Source organism: Medicago truncatula, chromosome 6, assembly GCF_003473485.1.
Source record: "Medicago truncatula cultivar Jemalong A17 chromosome 6, MtrunA17r5.0-ANR, whole genome shotgun sequence".
Classification (NCBI taxonomy): Eukaryota; Viridiplantae; Streptophyta; class Magnoliopsida; order Fabales; family Fabaceae; genus Medicago; species Medicago truncatula.
In genome coordinates this window covers 34,667,931-34,693,882 of record NC_053047.1, presented here as the reverse complement: position 1 = coordinate 34,693,882, position 25,952 = coordinate 34,667,931, and the positions used below count along the sequence as shown (strand labels likewise).

The following is a 25,952-nucleotide window of genomic DNA, read 5'->3' as shown; positions in this document are numbered from 1 at the left end:
CACAACATTTTTCTCAACTCATGCAATTTTCATATTTAATATTTATTACCTCTTCCGTGCGTTATTTAGGTGTCTATTGTATTCATCATTCTTTATTGTTGTTTCTCTTTTTGTATTTCCTCCTATATAATACAAGAGGATAAAATATAAATAAACAAAGTATATATATATATATATATATATATATATATATATATATATATATAATATTTTAATAAATAAAGTAATTATCAACTTAAGACAATTAACATTAATTATAATATTATAACTGACTTTTACAACTCCTAAGTGCTAAAAACCATTTACTTAAAATTAAAAAGCCATGAAGTTTTACTTATAAAGCGATCAAGAATACTTTTACAATACAACCAAAAGAGATAAAATATGGCTCAAATTCTCATGTTTTTTAGTTCATTGATCATCTTTCTTACGCTCTTTTTGGTGGAAACCAGAAAAAGTATGCCTTTTTTCACATCACTTTCAAATTTTCTAATTTATGTTATATATACTATTTTATCATCTATTAGTAATATTTCTTTTTTGATTTGACAATGCAGCTGGAATTCGTTGTGAGTCTAAACAAGATTGTCCAACAATGGCTTTACCTGATTATGTAACGTGCGTTGAAGGTTTATGTCGGATTTATTTAAATACCTTTGCTTAATTCTTATAATAATATTAGTACCTTTATATTGTACCTTTATATAATAATGTTTGCACTATATTTCTATGGAATTTGAATTTTATGAAAAGTTAAAAAGTATATGATCTTGTTGGATCTAATATGGTTGACTTGTTGGAGAAGATCCGATGTACATAGGAATATAATGGTTGTCGTCCACCGTGGTCCTTCGTGAGTTCGTCTCCATTGGAGGGGGGTGGTGTACCTGCACTTGCTCCGACACTTAATGACTTAAGGGACTTAGAGAATGCGGCTAAAAATATGTTAAAAAGTAAGATACAAGACCTGATGTTGCACATGGTATTTATAGTGAATAAGTAGGGTTTTTGGCTATCAAAACTTCACCTGGACATGTGTTACCATTTTAAGTGAACCACAACATCAAATCTGAATTGGATGGTCAAGATATGTTGGTTAGGACCGTTATCCAAGGGTGTATCCATAGTATCGACTTGCTTGACTTCGATCCCTAAATCGGGATCATGTCTATCCCTAGTTGGTCATTGGCTCAGTTCAGAACAGTCTCCCACTAAGATATAGATTAAGGTAATAACACTTTTGATGGTTTTTCTAGTCGCACTTCGTACGAACTTCCTTGGGTTTCTCGGCTATCTCGTTACACGGGCATTATGGTTTGTTGTGGTTGATATCGTTCCCCCCTGGGTGAATAACCCTCGGTGGAGGGGTTCGTTGATTCTCCCTCTAGTTCTGATCGATCCTTGTGCTTCTTAAGGTTCCTGCGTAATCTTGCCCCCATATGATGTCCTTTTAAATGTTTGGCTCTCGAAGGGGGGAGATAGCGCTTTGATGGTCTGAGACCAGAGGTCTAGCACTGGTAGCTTTTGAAACGCAAGTTGTGGTTTTTGTATAGTTATTTTCTGTGTGTTGCATATGGACATATGCCAAGACAAGTCAAAAGATGAGACACATCTTTTTAAGGCGTCGTTTTTGGAACATTGTAACCTTTGGATGGTTTGTCTTCAGCTTCCTTGTGTTATTACTTATTAACCAATGGATCCCCTTGGACACCAACCAGTTTCATAACCTATTTAAGGGATGATTGACATTTCTTTTTCATTTTTAATTGTCATTCCTCCCTCCTTGCATCTTACTTAGGTTTTTTCTCTAGAGCTTTTGAATGAAGGGGAGTCAAAAAAACACATAATTTTCTCGAAACCCACTTTTCAACAAAGAGTAATTCATGTTAACAAAGCTTGAATTTTTGCATGTACAATGTTTGACAAGCCCACACTACCATAGAAACCAAATAGAATTGGCCATTAGATGTGTTTATTTAAGCAAACTAAATTTGTCCGTAATTTTGTTATATTAATGATTTTAAACGCTTCCAAAATGTAAGGTATAACAAATATTGCCATAGAAATTAAGTTGCTAACTCTTTGAATATATTGCTAATAAAGTTGCCTTTACAGCTAATAAAAGCCTCAAAGCATGATAAAACATATTTGTTTGAAAAAAAATTATTCAAAAATAGACTTCAAATTATTTCCATTTATTAATGGCGTCATTCATAAAATACTATACACTTCACCTAAAGAAAAAAAAAATACTATACACTTCCTCTCCAAAAAATAAAATAAAATAAATACTATACACTTATTAATCCCCTAAAAATAATTACATTTTTTAATCCAAATCTTATTTGGAAAAAAAATTGTTATTAACATTTATATACTAACGGAAAGACGGGTAGTACCGTGGCTGTCTGTCCGCTCTTACCACGATAAACTGTGTGTATAATTTTTATGTATGTTTGTATAATTTTGATTACAATTTTTAAATTTTAAATATTAAAGAAAATTATTCATACATCGACTCATCTTACAAATTATTGTCAAAATATAGAACAAAATTATTTATCAACTCGACGTATTTTGATTTGTCTGTATATAATAAAAAAATTAAAATAAAATATGATCCTATTTTATTGATTATATTTATAGTGATATATTTGATATAGTCCGTTACACTTTTGTTTAGGATTAAGGAAAAAAACAAGACATATATTCATATCGTGTTTGTTACACGATATATTTTGTATGGTAGCAAAAAAAATAGTGTTTGTTATATATATTTTTTTTAATATTTGAATTCACTCTCATCCATTATCTTTTTTAAATGATAAGGAAAAAAATCGGACATATATGATTTGTTACATTTTGTTTTAATATTTGAATTTACTCTTATCTATTTGTTATATCTGTTATTTGCATTTAAAGTTGAGGGTAATTTTGGAAAGAGAAAAAATCAGCTCAAAAGAGCCAAAAGGGGTTATTTTCTTTATAAATACTAGCAGAAAGATTGTGCCCATCTGTCCGCTATTTTTATCACGTTAACTTATGTGTATATTTTAGGCCAAATACCTCATTTGGTCCTTTAATTTATATGTTTATAACAGATTAGTCATTTAAATTTTTTTTGTACCAATCAGTCCTTTAAGTTTTTTTTGGGTACAAATTGGTTATTTAAGTAATAAAATATTTACACTGTCATCCATCTTTTCAACTAACTTCGTTAAAAAGTGTTTACAGACCATTTAACATTAAGTTGGTAGGTCCAAAAGTTCTTATGACATGAAACATGATTACGTATACACATTTTATTCTTCTTGTTTTTGAATTTCAAGCCTAATTTTACATATAAATATTTGGTCAACAATACTATAAATCAAGTAATCAGTCAATTTTGTTTTGAATCAAGACCGAATAACACACCTATGAACTCTAGTTGTTAGAGCATTGAATTTGGACAAACGAACTTAACATTAAACATCCACATAAACAATTTTTGATTGAGTTTGATGAAATTAGGATAATGGTGCAAATATTTGATGACTTAGAGGACCAGTTTGTAACAGAAAAAAAAAAAAAAAAACTTAAAAACCAACTTGTTATAACCGTGTAACTTTTTTTTTATTTTGAAGAAGCTAACCTAACCCATCCAAATTAGCACCAGAGAGAATCGAACCTGAGACCTTGAGAAGGAGTACACTCCCAGGTCCCAAGTCAATGCTACTAGGCCAACCCAAGTGGGTTATTATATTCGTGTAATTTAAAGGACCACAAATGATATTTGGCCTATATTTTATTATGTTTCTTTGTATAATTTTGATTACAATTTTTATATTTTTAAATATTAATGGAAATTATTCCTACATCGTTTTGTCTACAAATTATTGTCAAAGCATATAACAAAATTATTTATCAATTCCGCATCTTTTTGTTTGTCTGTATGTAAAATAAAAATAAAAATAAAAATAACGATAATTTTATTATTGATTATATTTATATAAAATAAAATAAAATAATGATCAATTTTTTATTGCTTATATTTATAGTGAGAAAATTGTTCTTCCCCCATCACATTTTGCTCACTACCAACCGAACTTCCAAAAATACTCCCACGTGATTTAAATCACGCAGGTGTTAAACCCAACGTGACTTAAGTCACGCTGAAATACAACCTACGTGACTTAAGTCACATTGCAATCCAACATGACTTAACTCACGTTGCGTATTTTTTTAAAGATCAGACAACAACTCATTTCCTCATTTTCTCATTTCACATCTAAAATCTTCAAAAACTTTCTCAAATCAACTAAATCCCTAATTTCTTCAAGTTCAAATCAAACAACGCTCCAATAACAAGTAAGTTTTCATAATAATACACCATTAACATTTTATGTTTAGATGTTAGATTTTTCCTTTTAAATTAGAAATTGTTTAGTTTAAGGGTTTGTTTGAATTTTGAGTTTTTTTGGCAAGAAATGATACAATGTTTACATGTAAATGACTTATATTGCTTAATTGTTTAGATTTTGCATGTTTATGTTGTAGTTTTGAGTTTTAAGGTTTATGTATAATTTGCACTCCAAGTTTTGATTAAATATTTGAATGAATTTTTTCTTAGTTGTTTAATTTCTTATGTGAGTCATTATGCATTAATATTTAATTCTGGTCAGAGGAAAAAAAAAACCTTTTATGTGAGTCATTATGCATTAATATTTAATTCACTCTATCATGATCAATTCTTGTATTAAATTAGTGGAAAGTCATTTATTTTGTTGGTTAAGGGTAATTTTGGAATGATAAAAGGGAGGCAAATAACTGGTAAATGCGTGTATGTAATTTGATAAAATCTATAAAGGTGAGTGTAAATATTTAAGTGGATGTCAATTCCTAACTTTCTGTTCAATAATTTTAGATGATTGTAGTTTTTGGGTGGATGTAAATTAACAATCCAATATATATATATATATGGGGTTTGCTAACTTAGATTAAACTTAGATCAATAAAAAACATAAAAGTTCAAGTTAGCAAAAGTGTACATTTTTATTTTGTCAAAAAAATCAATATCTAAGAGTGTAAACCAATTTAAAGTAAGGGATAATTTAGTAAATATCCCTCAAGCTATCAATAGTATATATATAAAGTAAGGTTTTTTATGCCACGTGTCACTTTCATGTTTATTCCCAATATTTTTATTATTTTTCTATTTTTTAAAACCAATATTTGAATTGACATAAATATCTCAACAAACTTTTGATCTTATGTATTAAATATTTTACTTAACTTTTTCATTGAATTCCAAATATTTTATATAACAGAAATATCTTAACAGAAATAACACAAATTCCTAAAAGTTAATTTTATTCTATACATCATCCGGTCACTATTATAAACAAAAAACTACATTTTACGTTCATTCAATTAATGATGTATGTAGTCTTTATTATAGACCACATACATCATTTAATGAATGAATCTAAAATGTAGATTTTTGTTTATAATAGTGACCGGAGGGTGTATGTGTTAATATTTTTACTAAATCCAATTAATTTTATCTGAATGTGCATCTATAAATTTATAAGTATTTATAATATAGTATATTTTATTATATTTGTGTGTATTTATTAAGATATTCATCATGTACCAATCCGTGATAAATTTTATTTGTGGATATCATACATATAATTTTTTTATCTTCATGAATATGTCTAACCCGGACAACGCCGGGTAAATACACTTGTTTGTTATAAAATAAAAGTGGGTCTAAGTTAGTAAACTAGTGCAAGTTAACACATGTTTTAACAAAAATTACTAAAGTAACCTTCAAGTTATTTGTAGTAAAATAAAAGTGGGTCTAAGTTAGCAAATTGGTGCAGGTTAACAAATATGTTTTAATGAAAATTATTAAAGTAACACTCAAGCTATTAGTTTTAAATAATAAAGATGAATAGTATTTTTTATAAGAGTTGTGTTATTTGAACATCCATAAATGTGACAACTTTTGTGACAACCAAAATTTTACAAAGAAAATTAGGTATTGACACAAAAACCAAAGCAATAGAGAGAGAAAGTAAAAAAATAATGTGAGTATGAGAGAAAAAGTTGTCACAAAAGTTGTAAAAAATGGTTGTTCATATCATTTCTCTTTTGATAGCAGCCCCTTTGTTTTTTTTTTCCTATGGATTTTTCTTTAATTTTAATAACAATTTTTTCTCTCTCTTGGATGTTTGTGAGGTGTCATGTTATGGTTTGTTGTGATCAAATGTCATTTTTTTGTCATGTGACCATCTAAAAATTGAGTGAATGGTCACTTTGATCCTTGACTCTGCAGCTCGTTGCCACAAAGGTCACTAACTCAAAATTAAATCAAAGTAATCCCTGAATGTGCACTTCTGTTATCACTTTAGTCCATAGCGTTCAATAATTATGTTAACTGATGACGTGACAAAGGTTTCATGCTGACAAGGAGTATGAGGTGTCACACAGAGACAAAGGTGAAAGTAGAAAATAGTCACTTTGATCCCTGAACTGAAGATAAATGGTCACTCATCCCAACGAAGTGTTGCTCTTTGTCAAGAATTGGGTCATCTTTCTCAATGAAGTTGTTATGTGGTTGTGACAATTTCCTACTTTCACTTTAGTCGGAGTGACAACTCATACTATTTGTCAGCATAAAACATTACTTAATGTCAGAGACTAAAGTGATACTTCCTCCGTTTCAAAATATAAGCAAATTTTACTTTTTAGGTTCGTTCAATTAATGATGTATGTGGTTCATAATATGACCACATACATCATGAATTGAATGAACCTAAAAAGTAAAATTTATTTATATTTTGAAACGGAGGAAGTAACATAAGTGCACATTCGAGGATTACTTTGTATTTAATCTTGAGTTAAAGACTTTAATAACAACGAGGTGCAGAATCAAAAGTCAAAATGATAATTTACTTTCTAAAAATTAGTCATCAATTGAACTATGTTTACGAAACCTACCATAAGATATTGTATTTTATTTATTTAAATAATTAATTACGCTATCAGAAAAATCAAAAACAAAATCATGCACAACCTTGAACTATCATCGTCCAATCTAGGGCAAGTTCCTGTCAAAATCGTTGTCAGTGACTCTGTAGGAAGCCTACAGACACGGCCCTTAGTTTTGGCTTGTCTTAATATTTTGCAAGCTTGCATCATTGCATGCATGTCATCTTGCATAGTTGCATGTATGTACTATCGACTATATCTGCATTCATAATTAACCTCTTTATCACACTTGATTGAACCACCTCAATTAATATCATGTCCGAAATTTAGAGGTGTAATTTTGTTTTGATTTAATTCATATATATCACGACACTGTAAATAAAATTTACGCGATCAATCAAGAATATAATTCTCTAAGAAAACCAACAAATTATTAAAAAAGTTTGACTTTTGTTATAATCATTTTAGAATCATCCATATATTTGATTTACTGTGATTTATTGTATGACTTTTGACAACGACAGTGTATACAAATTAAACCTAATTTTTACACTAATAAAAATATTAGTAGTTCTCTCAAAAAAAATAATATTAGTAGTAGTTAGTTTATTAAGAAAAATTGGTTAGCGATATTGAAAATCAAACACTAGATCTCCTTCTAAATACTTTTTCCTACAAACAATAAATCTTATTAACAATAATTCTTTTCCTCAAAAAATTAATAGTAGTTAATAAGATTTATTGTTATTTAATTATATACTATTTTTTTTTTTGAAGGGAATATATACTAATTAATATGTAGACTTGTGCAATATTACAAGGAAAATATGATTGCACTAAAGCATGTATAGCTTTGTATCCGTAAAAAAATAAAAATAAAGCATGTACACGATTTTGTTATTTATATAAGAGCGTATCATTATATGTATACAATAGATTTGAATGTATATATGTAAATAATTGCATTAGGTTCTTCTTTTCTTTACTTTTTTATGAACAAATAGATAAATAATTGCATTAGCTATTGGCAACAAAAGAGTGTGTGTGTTTGTTTGTCTGCAAGTGTACATAAAGGACAAATACAAATACAAATACGAACAAATACATAAAGGACAAATAAGCATCTAGGAATAGTGAATAGTGTGGTAAAGGGAACCCAACAACTCTGCGTACCCATGACGAAATTATTAAACAGACAAAGATACCATTATTCACCCAACATTCATACCGTCTCCATATCCCAATATCTGGACCAATATATTTTTTTATACACAATCATATGATCTTAGCAAAAATAAAATAAAAAATTATCTTAATATATACTAGCTCCATCGCTTCATATAAGCAAATTTAACCAACTTTAAGCCATTAGATTCAAATGGTTAATAAACTTTATCAAATTACAAATTGTTCAAGAGATAATCGATTTTAATCTTTTTAAAAAAAAAGATAATCGAATTTGATTTTGAGTGAAACGGTTATTGTTTAGACTCTAAGAACCTAATGGTAACCCACAAAAACAAATTTCACAAACTTCACAAATATTATGAAAGTTGGTTAAAGTCAATTAATTTTTTTGATTTGATACATACAAACATTTATTCAACTATTTAAACCTAAACTTAAGAACTGCTTAATACATTAACCGCTCCCTTCTTTTGGTGTACAATTTTTTAGTGATATTTTGGATGTTTTTTATTTTGCTAAATACTACTATTCATACAATTTTATAAGTTGATTTGAATTTTTTTGGATCATGGGATTATTTCAAATGTGATGTTTTTTATGGTCTTTTCATAATTAAAGTACGGACAATAAATACGGGTATGGACACTTAGGTACTCATAGGACATGGGAAATGGCACTAAGGTTGATGCCCACAAGGGTACAAACTCGAGTATGAACATTTTTTACAAACACGAATATGAAAAGGGGTACTATAGTACTCAACCCATTGGGTATCCATCGCGATCCCTAAAGCCAACCACCATCTGATAGTAATTAATTAATTTTCTTGTTGTTATAAAGGAATTAATTTTCTTTTGTTGAGATTAACTAATTATTATTAAGCATGGCAAAAAAAACCCATACCCGTGGTTACCAACTCGAATCAAGCCCAATTTGATGGGTTTTCCCTGTTTTAAATAGGTTTGGGTATGAGTTTGGGTTTTCCCCGACATCAAAACACGTGTATGGGACGGATAACGGGTATATAAATACCCATCCCGAACACACCCAAACCCGTCCTGAATGTAGAAAATTACTTTATGTTGATATGTCATTTATTTTGTTTGATAATTATCGTGTTATAAAACTATCATTGATATTTAAAGGAGAAACTAAATCAATCGGTCTAACAAATGTTAAAGTGAGTATATTGTTGGATAATGCATTACAACATTTCTCTAGAGGTTGCTAAAAAACTTTTATTTTTTATTAAAAAAATTATTCAATGCGGGGACAGGGATGAGACAGGGATGGGATACAATTTCTCATCTTCGTTGAGTATGAGTAGGGTAACGAATAAGTATATGATAATCAAGTATAAGGATGGGGAATGTAAAACCCGTCCCCACCCATCCCCATTGTCATGCCTAATTATCATGTATATTTATGAAATATATAAAATTGAGAATTTGTGTGCATATGCGGATTTAAAGGAGTTAGAAAACTATCCTTAACGCCTAGCAGAAATATTATTGGGTTAGATACTTTCATCTGAGTTTAAATTAAAATTTTCACTCATGTCCTAAATCCTAAACTCTAACCACTAAACTAGTTGACAAAAAAAAATCACTGTTGTATATAAAAGTTTTATATGGTATTTTTCACTTCATCTATAACCTAAAGACAAATTTAGTGATCATTCATGAAACATGGGGAAACTTCATAGTTTGAATTTGTTTGACAAATCTAACTGTTTAAGCTGTTAACATATTCAACAAAACTTTGGTCTAACCAAACCAAACTTATAACTATTTTGGATATAAACAACTATTTTGGATATAAGCGATCTGCTCAAAGATTTGGTGTTTCTGACGAAGAATAAAGCGTGTGTTGTGAGTCGCTTTTGTGTTGTCATTCCATATACCAGATATTATTCCAACTAATAACCTTCTTTCACCCATGAAAAAAATAATTATTCTTTCAATAAGAAAAATGAATAGTTAGGGGTTAGACCTACATTAACCTTTCATGAATTAGAGCTAATTTATCTTTAATAATAAGTAGGATTCTATTCTATATATTAAAAGAGATGGCGATCAAGAAAGATGAAAAAAAATATGACTTTCATTTGATAAGGGTAGGTTACCTCAATTCATCAATGAATAATGCAGAAAAAACCTACTCTATTTTGTTTTTTTTAAAGAAGGAACCTTACTTATTATATTATGTTGATCCATTTTTGTTTCTTCTTTCACAATAATAAAAAATTGAATTCTTTTGCCAAGCATGCATAACCGTGGAATATATATAAATCAAACAAAAAGTAAGCTTGGTGGGTCATTTACCTTTAATTAAATGTCTCTCATAAATTAATCCCTAGCTTTAATTAAGCTTTGAATTAGTTCATATACATCTAAGGCTGGTCAGAATGATAAATTAATGAGGCTTTTATGTTCATGACCCCATCTCACTCTTTTTCTACTAATATTTTCAATATATTTTTGATAAAAAAGTTACCACAGTACCTTTAAAAGTGTAGCATCATACTCATAAGTCATACGTATGAAAGTGAGGACAAGTCTGCGCAGCTTGTTCATGATGTTCATAAATAATAATAAATTAATGATTAAAATAACATACAAAAGAAAAGCTACTAAAGTTGATTTTTAGTATGCAACATGATGGGATTAGATTCTCAAACACATGCAACTTACTTAAGAGCAATCATCTTTCCCAAGTGTTCACGATCCCGAATCTAAGCATACTTTCTATTAAACTTATTAATTATTTGTACTCTACCACTTAATCACTTATACTTAGCTTAGTAGACTAGTATAATAATGCTATAATAAGTACATTAGGCCAACAAACAAGATCTTCATCCCTCTAAAGGAGATTCATAACTTCCAATCAATATCTTTTCTTTTTCTTTTGGTTATTATTATTATTTTTGTTTAATACCTTAAGGTGCACTTCATTTATAATTGTTTATTTGAATTTCCCACTAATTAGATCATGCTGCACATGAACTATTGAGTATACTTATTTTGGTAGTTCGGCTTTATTTTGTGGCACTTTTATATGAGTTAAGATCCCCTTTCTAGGATTTCATGAGATAGATATTGAATTTTCATATTTTAGAATGAATTATCCCATAACTAGGAATCATAGAATTACGTAATAAAATGTGAGTTTTCCATCACAATACATACTACGAACATTTGACAACATCTCTACGTTCGTACAAGAGGAGTCATCGTGGGAGATCAAGCTTAATGTAGAGTCATAGTTGACTCTCCAAAATAATATTTATTCAATATACCTAAATGTGTTGCTAAATATAAAGATACTAATGATGATGTAATGAATATTTCATATTCTAATACACCTCCATAGTTAAAATTGAAAGTTGACGAATGTTGAGAATATCTCTCAAGTCATCAAATTATAACTGTGGCGGAAGGTTCGTTGTAAAAATGTCAGCTATTTGGTCACGAGAAGAAACGTGTAGAACATGTATTTGACCTTGAATAACATTTTCACACACAAAGTGCATATTCATCTCAATGTGTTTCATGTGTTGGTGTTGAATATGATTACTTGATAAGTAGACAACATTGTCAGAGTAGATTAGAATGGCTTTCGTGATCGAACACTTAGAGTTCTAATAACATTTTTTTTTAAGCCAACAAGATTCAAAAACAACTTTAGTAACACCACGATACTATGCTTCACCATTTGAACGAGATAAAGTTGGTTGTCGTTTTGCAGACAAAGAAATTAAATTTTCCCCAAGATAAACACAATATCTGAACGTGGATCTTTTAGTGTATGGACTCCCTAGTCAGCATCAATATGTGTGGTGAGTAGGTCAGGCCAGCCTATAAGGGGCCTACGGCCTAGCCTACGACAAGCCAAGTCAGGCCAGACTTTTTTCTTAAATAGAGAAGGCTTAGACTTTTTTAGAAGCCTATTTAACTTAAAAGGCCAGGCATGAGGCTATTCAAAAAGCCTCTTAGGCCGACCTATTTAAGTAAATATGGATAATTTTATTTATTATTATATTATATTTTATACTTTGAATTAAAATAAAAATATGTTAACTGATTCAGTAATTTAAGCTTATTAGTCTACATTAATTTCTTTTGCATATTTATATGTATTATTATAAGCTAGAATTGAAATCTGATACAATATATAGTCAAATTCCCTAAAAATTCATGTTGATTATCAAAAGAGAGTTTAATCTAATTGATATATTAGTTCGCTAGTCTATTTAAACTTGGATCACATTGCTTATTTAAATATGTTCATATAATACAGGATTTTAAACAGGCTACCAAGCCGTATAAGGCTTTCAGAATGTTAGGCTCAGGCCTAAAAAGTAAGTCTATGACAGGCCGCAGGCCAGATTTAAACCTTCTAAAATATTGGCAGGCCAGGCTCAGGCCTTGCAAAACCTAGCTTGGCCTAGCCTATTCCCATCCCTATATGCGATGGATACGATGGTGTAAAACCGATACGCGCGAGATACAAGATGTTTCTATTGTTTTTGGGATATATTTAATTAACTAAGTAATGATGTTCTCTTTTTGGAATATATCATATATGTAATTGACTAATTGTCATTTTTTTTATTATCAATATTACGTATATTTATATTTCTCTTGTTGTCCACGGTCTGTGTTTGTCTCTTTATGTTGTTTTGAGAACGGTGATAATGTTTATTGTTATGTTAAGATAATTTCATTGTTGTATCTTATTGTTGTTCTATTTATGTTTGGCCTATGTTTTACACCGCTTTTTGCCTTTTGAGTTTTAATCCATAATTTGTATATTGAGTTTTAATCTCTAGCTTAAATTTAATTATTTTTATCAAAGTATCCCTGACATATCATGTTTTAAATTTTGAAATTTTTCTGTATCAGCGTATAGGTGTTGTATCTCATCAAGTATTTAGGCTTCATTGGTTTCTATAGATCACATAGATATACTCTTTTTGAGGAGTCTAATAGACACTCTATTTCTAACACTCTTCCTAACACACATTATCTTTCTAACCAAAGGGTACCATACATTGAAAATGAGAAACATAATATTTCTCACTCTTTTTTGTTAGTTTTAGAATCTCCTCCAAATGATCTTCAAAGGTTAACCCTTAAAGATAATTTTGAGACAAGCATTCTTCATATAATTGTCTAAGAGGGAAGTTAATTTTCTTTAGGTAGTGTAGACGGAAGTTAATTTAATAACATTTTAAGATTTCATAAATAAATAAATAAAAATTGGAATTATATAAATGAGATGAGATGAGATATAAACATGTTGCGATTTTAAATGAATCTAAATGTCTATTTTCCCTTTTCAAATTATTTTTATAAATGTAATATACATCATTCAGTCACTATTATAAACAAAAATAAACATTTTAAAGTCATTAATTAAATGATGTATATGGTCGAATATAAAGAATATATACATCATTAATTGAATAAGTATAAAATGTAAAATTTTGCTTATAATAATAACCAAATGGTGTATATAATTTTCTTAAAAAAAGGCAAAGCTGCACTTTTCGCCCCCTATGTTTCTTAATGTTGCAATTTTGGCCCCCTATTAAAAAAATAGCAATTTTGGCCCCTTTCATTCCAAAATTGCTCAGAAGATGCCACGTGTCCTAGAAAAGGGGTCATAATCGCAACTTTTTGTAAAGATAAGGGGTCAAAAAATATATTTCCCTTATGTTTGGGAGTCAAAAGAGCATATTTCCTTAAACATAGAGGGTCACTTTTGCGATTTTTTTTAATAGGGGGCCAAAATTGCAACATTTTAAAACTTAGGGGGCAAAAAGTAGAGTTTAGCCTTAAAAAAAGTGTAAAATATATACTCTCTCTGCTCACATTTATAAACAAAAAATCACTTTTTAGATTAATTTCATACTTAATGTATTTGGTCAATATATAGACCAAATACATTATGTATTCAATGAACCTAAAAAGTACATCATATTTTTGCTTATAAATGTAACCGGATGGAGTATAGTTAAAATGAGAATGTTAATGAGTGTCCTTTAAAGTGTTAAAAATAGCAAGTTTGTATTAAAAAGTGATGTAATTATTAATAGGGAAATGTTAAAAAGTGCCCTTGAAGCATTGGATAAAGAAACAAAAATAGAAAACTATTAATTTTTAAATTGTTATTTTCAATATAAAACTACTAATTTTGGTTACCTTAACTAGTGTCTAAGGACACTTGTTAAAAAGACCTTATTAATAAGATAAATGTAAAATTATGAATAATATAAAAGTAAAAACATATATTTACAAGTTAAATATATATTAAAAGAATTTTTTAAGTATTGCTGTTAAGGCACTGCTTAACAACAACCTAGTTAAAGGTGTAGTATGTATAGTAGTAGTATATCTTGCGAAAAGATGTTGTTTCCAAGCAATTTCCTAGAGTAGAATTTAGTGTTATTGTCAGTATCAACGTGTAGAAATCATTACAAAACACCTGGCAGTTTTTCCAAGTGGATTTGGAGCTATTCCGCTTATTAAGAAACATTTATTTGACAGAATTAAAAACATTTATTTGGTAGGTATAATATGCCGTTTTTGTTTTTTTTTTGAAGGAAGGTATATATGCGTATATATGCCGTATTTGAATTTTTGTTACCGCCAACATATAAATAAAGGTTGACTACCTTGAGTTTGGATTGGGTATGCTAATTTGTTTAGTACTCCTTCCGTTCTAATTTATAAGAAAAAACACTAATTTATATTTATTAAGAAAACTAACATTTAGTGATTTGAGGTATAATTTTTTGTGTTTTCTTTAGAATAAGTTTTAGGGAAAGATGTAAAAATAATTCTCATTGGTTAAAAATTATGGAAAAAACAAAAAGGAGAACAAATTGAATGCAACTTGCATTTAATTTTACATTGGAAAAGATGATTTATTTGAAAAAACATAATAATAGCATAAAAGTTGGTTTTTTTGCTTATATTTTGAGACAAAGAAAATGAGATTTTTTTGCTTATATTTTAAGACGGAGGGAGTATTTCTTTTCTTGGTTGAATGAGAAAGGAATAAAAAACTATAAATAAGGCTCAACTATCAAGCGTTAACACTTTCTCCAACAACTTGGTTGGAGGAGTCTATCAAATGGTCACATTTAACTTTGAAGAGCGCATGAGATCAGACAGAAAATATGTGCAACAGTAGAGCGCATGAGATCAGACAGAAAATATGTGCAACAGTTAGAGCTGTCAAAACGGGCGGCCCGGCCCTAAACGGGCCGGCTCTAGCGGGCTTCGGGCTTTAGCGGGCCGGGCCAAAAAGCTCGGTTGACAAAACGGGCTTGAATTATAGTACCTGAGCCCGACCCTACACGGGCCGGCCCGTATTAAAAATTATATATTTTTTTATTTTAAAAAAGTACTATAAAACATTGCTATAATTTTTTTATAAATAATATTTTTAATATGTTTAAATAATGTCTAGCACAAAAGTAAATTGTAAACATTTTCGTATAAACGTCGTAAACTAAAACGACGAGGAAAATGATTTTAAATAAATTAGATATGTTATGGCTATAGATATTTATATATTCGATATTTAAAACTATAAATAACGAAATGAATAAATATAATTTTATATTACATTTATATTTGTGTTAATTCATTGAATTTTCACTTTTGTTTTTTACTTTGATAATCAACTAAGTAAATAATTATTTGAAAAATATATATAATTTATAGAATTTTTTTTGTTATGCGGGCTAACGGGCTACCCGCGGCCCATTCGGGCTAGCCCTAACGGGTACTGGGCTTTTAAGTGCCGGGCTAAAAAGCCCTATTAAAATTCGGGCTCAATATTTTAGGCCCAAGCCCTATATTTATTCGGGCTAAACGGGCCGGCCCGTTTTGACAGCTCTAGCAAAAGTAACCCTATCAAAGGACATGATGGTAAGAAATGTTATGAACATGTTCCTTTAAACCAAATATCTTCACCAACCAAAAAACATATACATACATATTCGTCTCACAAGTCACGTATAATTGGCTAAATAGAGCCGTTGATTATCAACATCAAACAATGATAACCCCAAATAGCTCATCAAAAAGCACTTCTTCTTGCCCCTATATTAGAAGAGAATTCTGATATCCAATCTTCCTTTTGCTGTAGTGCATAAGATTTGTCTCCTTTGGAGCGCAACTCTAGTTTAGGCACTTAGGTAGTAACATAACCTAATATTAAAATGTATAACTTGATATTTATATCTCTCTATCTAGGAAGTAATTAGTTAGTAACTAGTGAAAGATACCGAAAGCGAGTTGACCTTAGTAGTAAGTACTTAGGAGGTGACATTACTAATATTGGGTAAATCTATTGAACATAGGATGTAACCAGCATTCTTTTTTCTTTTTTTTTGGTACAAACCAGCATTCTAATCTCACTAATCACAAACCCAATTCTCCAATATGCTTTCTCTCCCTTGTGTTTTTTCAGATTTGTTTCTATCATAACAATTGATTTATTTTGGAGACAGATAAATGGGTTTTGAAGGTGAAGGGGTTTATGGGTTATTCATGAATGGAAGGAAAATGATTGAGGAGGATTAAGGCGTGAAAAGTGAGAAGAAAATATGGGTAAGTGAAGGTGAGAGGCACTGAGCTGTAGTGGGATAATGAGAAGAAAATATGTTGGTGATGATTTTTTGTTGTTGTTGTTGTTGAGTTTTGTTGTTATTATTTGTTCTTGTTGCTAGGTTTTGTTCTTGCTGTTGTTGATGGTGTTCTTCCTATTTTCCGGAAAAAGATGGATACAAATTCCAGCCAATGACAAAATGACACTTGTACAAACCCTAATGTTTTTTTAATTAAACTAACAGAAATGACCAAAATGTGTAACAAAGATAAACTTAAAGTACCAAAACAGAACAAATTTTTATTATGGGACCAAAACGATACTAATTAAATAGTTAAGAGATGAAAATATCAATTTAGCCTAATTTTTTCCATAACATACCCTTATTTATTAAATTTCAAATAATCTATAACCCTTTCACTAACTATAATTAATAATGGTGTTTTACTGAATGATATACATTTTACCATTAAAATCAACACTATTAATAATTTCCTTAATAACCGTGTAAAACTCAAATAGGACAACTATTGCGAGACAGAGGGAGTATCGGCTACACTTTTTTTGGCATAGAGCTTTATCTTACTTGGTTTTCTTGATAAGATTCTTAACGAGGCAGTTTCTTGTATCCTTGCTCAGACTTTTGTTTCTTTAGGTGGTAAGGGTAGGGATGCAAAAAAAAAAAAAAAAAAAAAACTAAACTCCTCGATTCTATCATTTTAACCTCATTGATAATTCTACATCCCATAACTAGTTAATTTTCGTTCTCTTCTTGCGCAAGAGAACACCGCATTTTTCTCAACTCATGCAATTTCACATTTAATATGTATTACTTCTTTCATGCGTTATTTAGCCATCTATTTTATTCATCATTTTTTATTGTTGTTTCTCTTTTTGTATTTCCTCCTATATAATACAAGAGGACAAAATATAAATAAACAATATATATAATATTTTAATAAAGAAAATAATGATCAACTTAAGACAATTGGCATTAATTATAATATTATAACTGGCTTTTACAACCCCTAAGTGCTAAAACCATTTAATTAAAGTTAAAAAAGCATGAAATTTTACTTATTAAGCGATCAAAAATACTTTCAAAAATACATTACAATCAAAGGAGATAAAATATGGCTCAAATTCACATATTTTTTAGTTCGTTGATCATCTTTCTTTTTTTATTTTTGGTTGAAACTAGACAAAGTATGTCTTTTGCCACCTTACTTTAAAATTTTCTAGTTTATGTTATACACACTATTTTATCATCTTTTAGTAATATTTCTTTTTTGATTTGACGATGCAGCTGAAATTCCTTGTGAGTCTAAACAAGATTGTCCAAAAATGTTTTTTCCTCATTATGTGACGTGCGTTGAAGGTTTATGTTGGATTCATATAATAACATAATAATATTTGTACCTTTATATTGGACTGTTAAATTTGAAAATAATAATATTTCCAAAATTCATATAAAAATGTTTGTACTATATTTCTATGATATTAGAAATTTTTGAAAAGTTAAAAATTATATGATATTGTTGGATCTAAGATGACTGAAATGTTGGAGAAGATATGATGTATAGAGGAATATAATGTTTGTCGTCCACCGTGATCCATCATGAATCTGTCTCCACTTGAGGGGTGGGGTGTACCAGTACTTTCTCTGACGCTTAAGGCAGTGAGGGACTTAGATAATGCGGCTAATAATATGTTACAAAGTAAGATACAAGACCCGATGTTGCACATAGTATTTATAGGGAAAAAATAGATATTTGGTTGTCAAAACTTCACTTGGACATGTGTTTCTGAGGGGCATGTGTTACCATTTTAAGTGTACTACAACATTGGATCTGATCTGGATTATCAAGATCTATTGGTCTGAATCATTATCCAGTGGGATTTAGGGTTCGTCCATCATATCGGGTCAAACCTACAAATAAAAGGAAGTTCTTTGAGCTTTGCACACTTTTGATGGTTTTGCTAGTCACAATTCATACGACCTTCCTTGGGGTTTCCAGCTTTCTTGTTGCACGGACATTATGGTTTGTTATGGATGATATTGTTCCTTGTTCTTCATAAGGTTCCTGTGTAATCTTGCCCCCAGATTAAGTCCTTTTAAATGTTTGTCTCTCGAAGGGGAGAGATAACACGTTGAAGGTCCGAGACCAAAGGTCTAGCACTGGTAGCTTTTGAAACGCAACTTATGGTTTATGTATAGTTACTTTTTGTGTGTTGCTTTTCCTAATGGACATATGCCAAGACAACTCAAAAGATGGGGCACATATTTTTAAGGCGTCGTTTTTGGAACGTGGTAACCTTTGGATGGTTTCTCTTCAGCTTCCCTATGTTATTAATTGTTGGATCCCTTTCAACACCAACAAGTTTCATAACCTATTTAAGAGATGTTTGCCATTTCTTTTTCATTTTTTTATTGTCATTCCTCCTCCTCTCGCCTTACTTAGGTTTTTTCTCTAGAGCATTTGAAAGAGGGGGAGTCAGAAAAGCACAAAATTTTCTCGAAGCCCTCTTTTCAATAGAGTAATTCATCCCGATTTTTAGTTTATTATTATTTTAATTATTCTATTGAAAAGCGTATAGTATTTATATTTTATTACAAGTAGCCCCATATATATATATATATATATATATATATATATATATATATATATATATATTTGGATTCAAAAATTTCAAACTTGATAGTATGAGTGGGAACATATTTCTACCAATCGAAAGATGTTTTCATAACAAAATCAATGAGAAGTAAATTAGGTTGTTTAATTAGGTGAATATGATATATGATGATGAGTAATTAATGATGTGTTATTGATCGACAATGATGGTGAATATGATTATGAAAAAATGTGAATACATATTGATGTGTTGATATGACAATGTGAACTATATAATCATGAAACTAAATGATGAGATGTTGATATGATGATGATATAATGACGTTGATATGATAATGATGTAATGACGTTGAAATGATGATGATGGAATGACGATGGTGAATATATGATGTTGTTGTTGATGTTAATTGTCGAGTCCTATGAATTTATGCATTGTTGAGTCATGATGAGATGTTCATGCATTCATGGTCAGTCTAAGCGACGGTGAAAAGTGACGGTGAAGTGACAGTGGGATCACTTAGAAACATATCTCTGATATCCAAAAACGGTACCACATGCATATAAAATCAAGTGGAAACATTGTATACATGTGAGTCTATGTGAAATATGTGTACTTGACTATGTTAATCTATGTGAAAGATGTGTACTTTACTATATGAATCTATATTAAGATGTTTGAATTGATTATGTGCACCTATGTGGAAGATGTGTGATCTAATAATGGTGATGATGTGTGAATGCTATGTATTCAACTTGGTGATTATGTGATGATGTGAATACTTGCTTATATTGTTGTGATGATGTTTTGAAGTTCGTTATAGCCAATTAATAATTGAATGAGAATATATGTGACTATTCTATTCTTAAGATGAATATGTGTATATGTCGTCGTTGATTATCCTAATACTATACATGCGTTCGTATTTTCTCCACATTGATTATATATCTCACCCTACGTGTTGCGGGTTGAACGTCTACACTCTTGTGGTGTAGACTTGCAGGTTGAGGAGACATAGTTTCCATGAATTTCCCGAAGATGGCTTTCAAGCCTACTCACCTTTTATCGCCTACTTTTGGAGTCTTGTATAGTTGTGCTCTGATTAGGACATTTTGAGGTTTATGTTATTATCTGGTTGTCGATGGAACCTTGTGTTAATTTTGATGGTGTATCTTGAGATATAATATTGACTCTATGTTGTTGAGATTTTATTTTCCGCTGCGATGTATTATTTCCATGAATTGTTGAATTTTTAATTAAATATTATATGTATGGTTTAAGGGTGTTACACGGCTCACAACAAGAAAATCAGTCATTTGCTACGAAACAAATAGTAGTTAAATCGCATCAACTTTGAAGCAAATGCGTGTTAGCTATGAATTTATTCAAATTGGCTACGAAGTGGTCTTATCATGGATTGGGTGGCAAATTAGCTCTGGAAATTTCCTAGCTAATCTGCATCTAAAGTTTCAAATTTCCTAGCTATTGTGTAGTTTACCAATAGCTAAAAGGTCATTGAAAATTGATTTTTCTAGCTAAATAACTTGGGTATATAACAACTATTTTGCAGCAAATTTAAAGAAACAATTTATACTATTATATGGAAAATTTCTGCTAATCCATTACCAATCCTAAACATATACATAAATTAGAAACTAAAAATCACCTTCTAAGGTTCTCTTAAATTTATTTAAGTACATATGATTGATTTAGTGAGAGTTCTAAGTAAGAGAGAAGTTACATCAATAAAACACAGATAAAAGACTATTATTCATTTAGTCAAACAAAAGATAAAAGACCTATTATCAATGGTCTAATACAAATATAATAACCTCCACAAGATTGGTTGTTGTTTACACATTCGTAATAAAAATTATTTCGGATGCTAGAAAACTATGATGTAGTTTCTTCAAGGAATGTTAGGTCGGCCTGGTCCCACCTCTTCCTAAAACAACCTCTAATACTTTCTTGTGCAACATTATATATGAACGGAATTTTTAGACTCTCATGGAATTGAAACACAAGCACCATGAAAATTAAATATCAATGATTGAGAAATACAAAAACATGAAAAACCACGATTCAGTGGCGGAGCCACTCACAACACTGTGAGGGCTCCTTGGTGCACAAATTTTTTGGAATACAATACCATACTTATGTATACTACTACTAAGTGGTAATTTTGAACAGTTGGTTTGTTTAGTAGTAGTGCAGCCCATGACAAATATCTCAACTCTTTAATTCTTGTCTCTCACAATAATTTGATAGGACATATAATTAATTTAAGGGTTGTGCTAACAAGTGCCCTTAGGATACTTGTTAAGGAAACAAAAAAATAGTAGGTTGACATTGAAATCAACAATTTTTTTACTTTTAAAAAGTTGAATTCACAACTTTTCACCATTTCCCAATACATTTTTTATATTTTAATTCTCTTCACCAATGCCCTAAGCATAGTTTTAAAACTCGGCTCGGTCATCGACTCGGCGGGGGTACTAGGTCAATGGGTCAATGGTCGAACCACTGAGTCGTTGGTCGAACCGCATGATTGAATCGGAACCACTCGGATGACTCGGTTAGATAACTCGGTCCTTAGATTAAATTTATAAAGTTATTTAACCGGATTAACTCGGATTGAATCGGTGACTCGGTCACTTTAGAAACTAAAATAATTAATGAGTGTTGTAATTTAAAATAGGTTTACATTTAAGGACAAAAATAAAATCAAATGGGTGTTTAAATATATGGACGAAGAGAGTAATACATATTCAAATAAATATAGTAAAATAAAACTATTCTTTCAAAAAAATATTGTAAAAAAAATATTTATTAAAATATTTGAGATGTCAAACAATAATATTTAAATGATAAGAGTGAGCTTGGTTCTTTAAAATAAAAAAGAGTGCTTGGTTCCCTTTAAAAAAAATAGAAACGTTTACTTGTATAATATATTATGAAGATAGAATAAAAAATAAAAAGAGAATACATGTTTTTTTTTTTAAGAAAGACAAAATACAAGTTATTCAAAAAAAATGACGAAAATACAAATTATGCAACAAAAAAAAAAGACAATACAAGTTCAAATGTGAATGGAAAATCAATATGGTATTTTGAATTAATATATAATCAATATAAATCAATATTTTATCACAACAAACAAAAGTGGTGCAGTTGTTCTTAGTGCCTTAGTGAATGCAAGCGCGCCTGTTCGATCCTTGTTGCACCAATTTTCAATTTTTTGATATATAAAACAATTGTTCATTAAAAAAACCGATCAGCTCATTAAATCGCCGGTTTTAACCAAGTTTTTCCGGTTCATGCCGGTTCTCACCGATTTAAATGCATGACCGATCCAATATGTCAACCGAACCGGTTACCCCTCCGGTTCACGGTCGGACCGGTTCGACCGGCCGATCTGGTCCGGTTTTCAAAACTATGGCCCTAAGGACTCTTTAATATTTTTCTTAACTTAATATTCCATATTTTAGATCATAATATTTTTATAATTGTGATTTTATTTTATTTCAACAATCAATTTAACATTTATTTAGAGTACAATCAATATAACATGATAACGTAAGAAATGATTGCTATTCTGCATTTTTTTTAAAAACATTCATATATTTTCATAATTAAAAAAGTGTTCGCGAATATTGTGATGTATATATATACTCTTTATGAAAAATTTAATATTTTTGATAATATATATTCGTCGAAAATTGTCCCCACAACTTAAAATTCTTAGCTCCGCCATTGCCACGGTTTGTCTCATTATGGAACACTTCCACAATCAGAAGTTCAAAAATCATAAAATTCTATATGGGTAACAACTTTTCAAAACCAAGATAACAATTACATTATTTGGCAAATTATCGTATATTTAAAACTAGAACTGTAACACCCTAAACCCCACAAAAAAAAATTCCAATGGAAATTAAATAAATAATAATAAAGCACCAAGGGTGTCACACATCTAATCAATACCAAAGTGCTTAATTCAAAATAAAGGAAACGTTGCAATGAAATAGTTATCGAAAACGGTATTCAAAAGAATACTAACAAAGTCTGATAATAAAGATAAAATCCTCAATTCCAAGTGTCACAGATCACAACATCGACTCGAAAGACTCCCAATGCAATAAACAAAGCGAGTATGCTCCAAAGCCATCCTCAGAAACTCGTATCTATTAAGGTTCCTCTTCCTTCAAATCTAAATCACAAGGGCGTTAGCGTCCAACCCGCAACTAGAGGGTTAGAAAATATTCAACTTAAAAGAAATATAAATGCATGTATAGATTCAAGATAAATAATACACCATTTATACATAAACAATTATTCATCTCAACCAGACAGTATTCACATTATGCATACACACACACACACACACACACACACATATATATATATATATATATATATATATATATATATATAGCAAAGTGTACAAAATTCACACATTACTATAATAGAAGCACATCATTGAATATTACATCTTCAAATATTCACATCTTTGTATAACACATCGTCCAATATCACATCTCCAAATGTACTTGCAGTTATATATGCAATGTACCTAACTCGACTTTATATGCATGTGGTACCGATTTTTTGATATTAGAGTTATGTTACTAATTAATCCCACAATGTTATATAAAATTGGACATCAGAGGTGTTTTACTGATTCTTGTCCCCCATCGTCATATCGGGCTGACCATGAATGTATGGACACCATATAAAACATTAACAATGCATAACTTGACTCGACAATTTCACACCATCAAATAACCCATTGTCATATCAACACATCGTCATATAATCACTTCATTACATAACACATCTCTATTTAATCACATCAATATATACTTACTTTAATATATAATCATTTTCAATTATCATATCAATTTCACATCATTAAATAATTCACAAATTACACTTAGTCAAATATTTTATTAATTACACTTCGCTAAATAACTTAACAATTACACATCATATTCACATTCATTAAATGCAAATCATCATATCATATTTCACTAATTCATCAATTCAATTCTTCATTAGATTTCCAATATTCACACTTATCAAGTTTACATGCTTATACATACTCATTATTCATATATACTATCCATATGTCCAACATCACACTAGTTCAAACACCATTATCAGTCAAAAACATTTCCAAAGTTATTCATTTTGCTGCACTTGTGCAATTTTACAAATTATGTTCCTTTCCAAGTTTTACAACCAACAAATTTTATCTCAAAGCAACTCAATATATTTATTCTATTGCAAACACTCATTAACCATTAATAAATCATCAAAACAGAATAAGGAATGTCCAAGAACGCCCGAAAACACCCCCCACGCACCAAAACACATAGAACACAATAAGATGTTTGTTGTCATGCTCGCTTTGAGCTCGCTTAGCAAGCCGTGACTGCAGAAAACCCAGAAACATAGTTTCTGCTTCCCACTCAAATCACCCTAAAATCCTAGTTTTTTTTATCCCTTTCAACCCAAAATTGATAAATAAATATTACCAATAGTTAATACACTTTAAATAAGCACTTAGAACACATCAAAACATCAATCATGCAACATTTTTCACGAATCTCACTCATTTTAACATAAAACTCAAAAACACAATATTAACACAGTTAAATCATGGAATTAGCATATCAACATCATTGATTCACAAATAATCACATACCAAAAATCACAACAACAAAATAGAGCACGAATTCAACATCAATTCATCATAAGAACATGAAAATAAGAAGAATTACACAAACCGTTGTACTACCCATTTGTTCATAAAACCCATATGAGAAGAGAAACTCCCCCTTACCTCAACAATCAACAAAGCAAGTATTTCCAATGAATGGGTCTCTCTCCAATCTTCTCTTCTACCCTCCGAGAGTTCTTCTTCTTCACCACATTAGATCCTCCTCTTCTTGCCTCTTCTCTCAATTTACTCTTGTGTGTTTTCTAACCCTAATTCTCATAAGACTACAATTTATTTATATCCTCTTGTTTGGGCTTGGTTTTCTCACATCCACTTATTGAGCTTGATTTCTATCATGTTTATTCTTTGTAACACCCCATTTTTCCAACATAAAAATTTCATTTAACTTAATCAGAGTAAATCATCACAAACGGAATGCTACACTTCTTAAAGATCATAAATGGAATAATTAATTATATTTTCTTCAAAGTTCAATCAACATAAATATTCAAAACTTCGTAGCGGAATTTATCTCAACATCTAAAATAGTCTTGGCACAAAGGCCTCATCATAAAATATCTCATAAAAATTCATTCTAAAAAATAGTCATAAACTTCATAATCAAATACGTAAGGAATAGAAAATAGCCACAAAAGTTCTCATCCCGTTACGTATCAGAGCACCTAAAGACACAATGAGGGATAGCCACTCACGACAGCAGTCAACAACTACTTATTCTCGATCACCTGCAAGTTACTCATACGAAGAGCAACATTTCCAAGCAGAAGGGGTGAGATTTCACATT

General features: G+C 30.1%; 1 long non-coding RNA gene across 1 annotated transcript; it reads left to right on the top strand.

Annotated features, from left to right (window-relative positions):
* Positions 1-321: 321 nt before the first annotated feature.
* On the top strand, positions 322-1,766 carry LOC120575896 (uncharacterized). Its single transcript, XR_005642141.1, has 2 exons — positions 322-457; positions 558-1,766. It is a non-coding gene; the product is annotated as an uncharacterized lncRNA (long non-coding RNA).
* Positions 1,767-25,952: the final 24,186 nt, after the last annotated feature.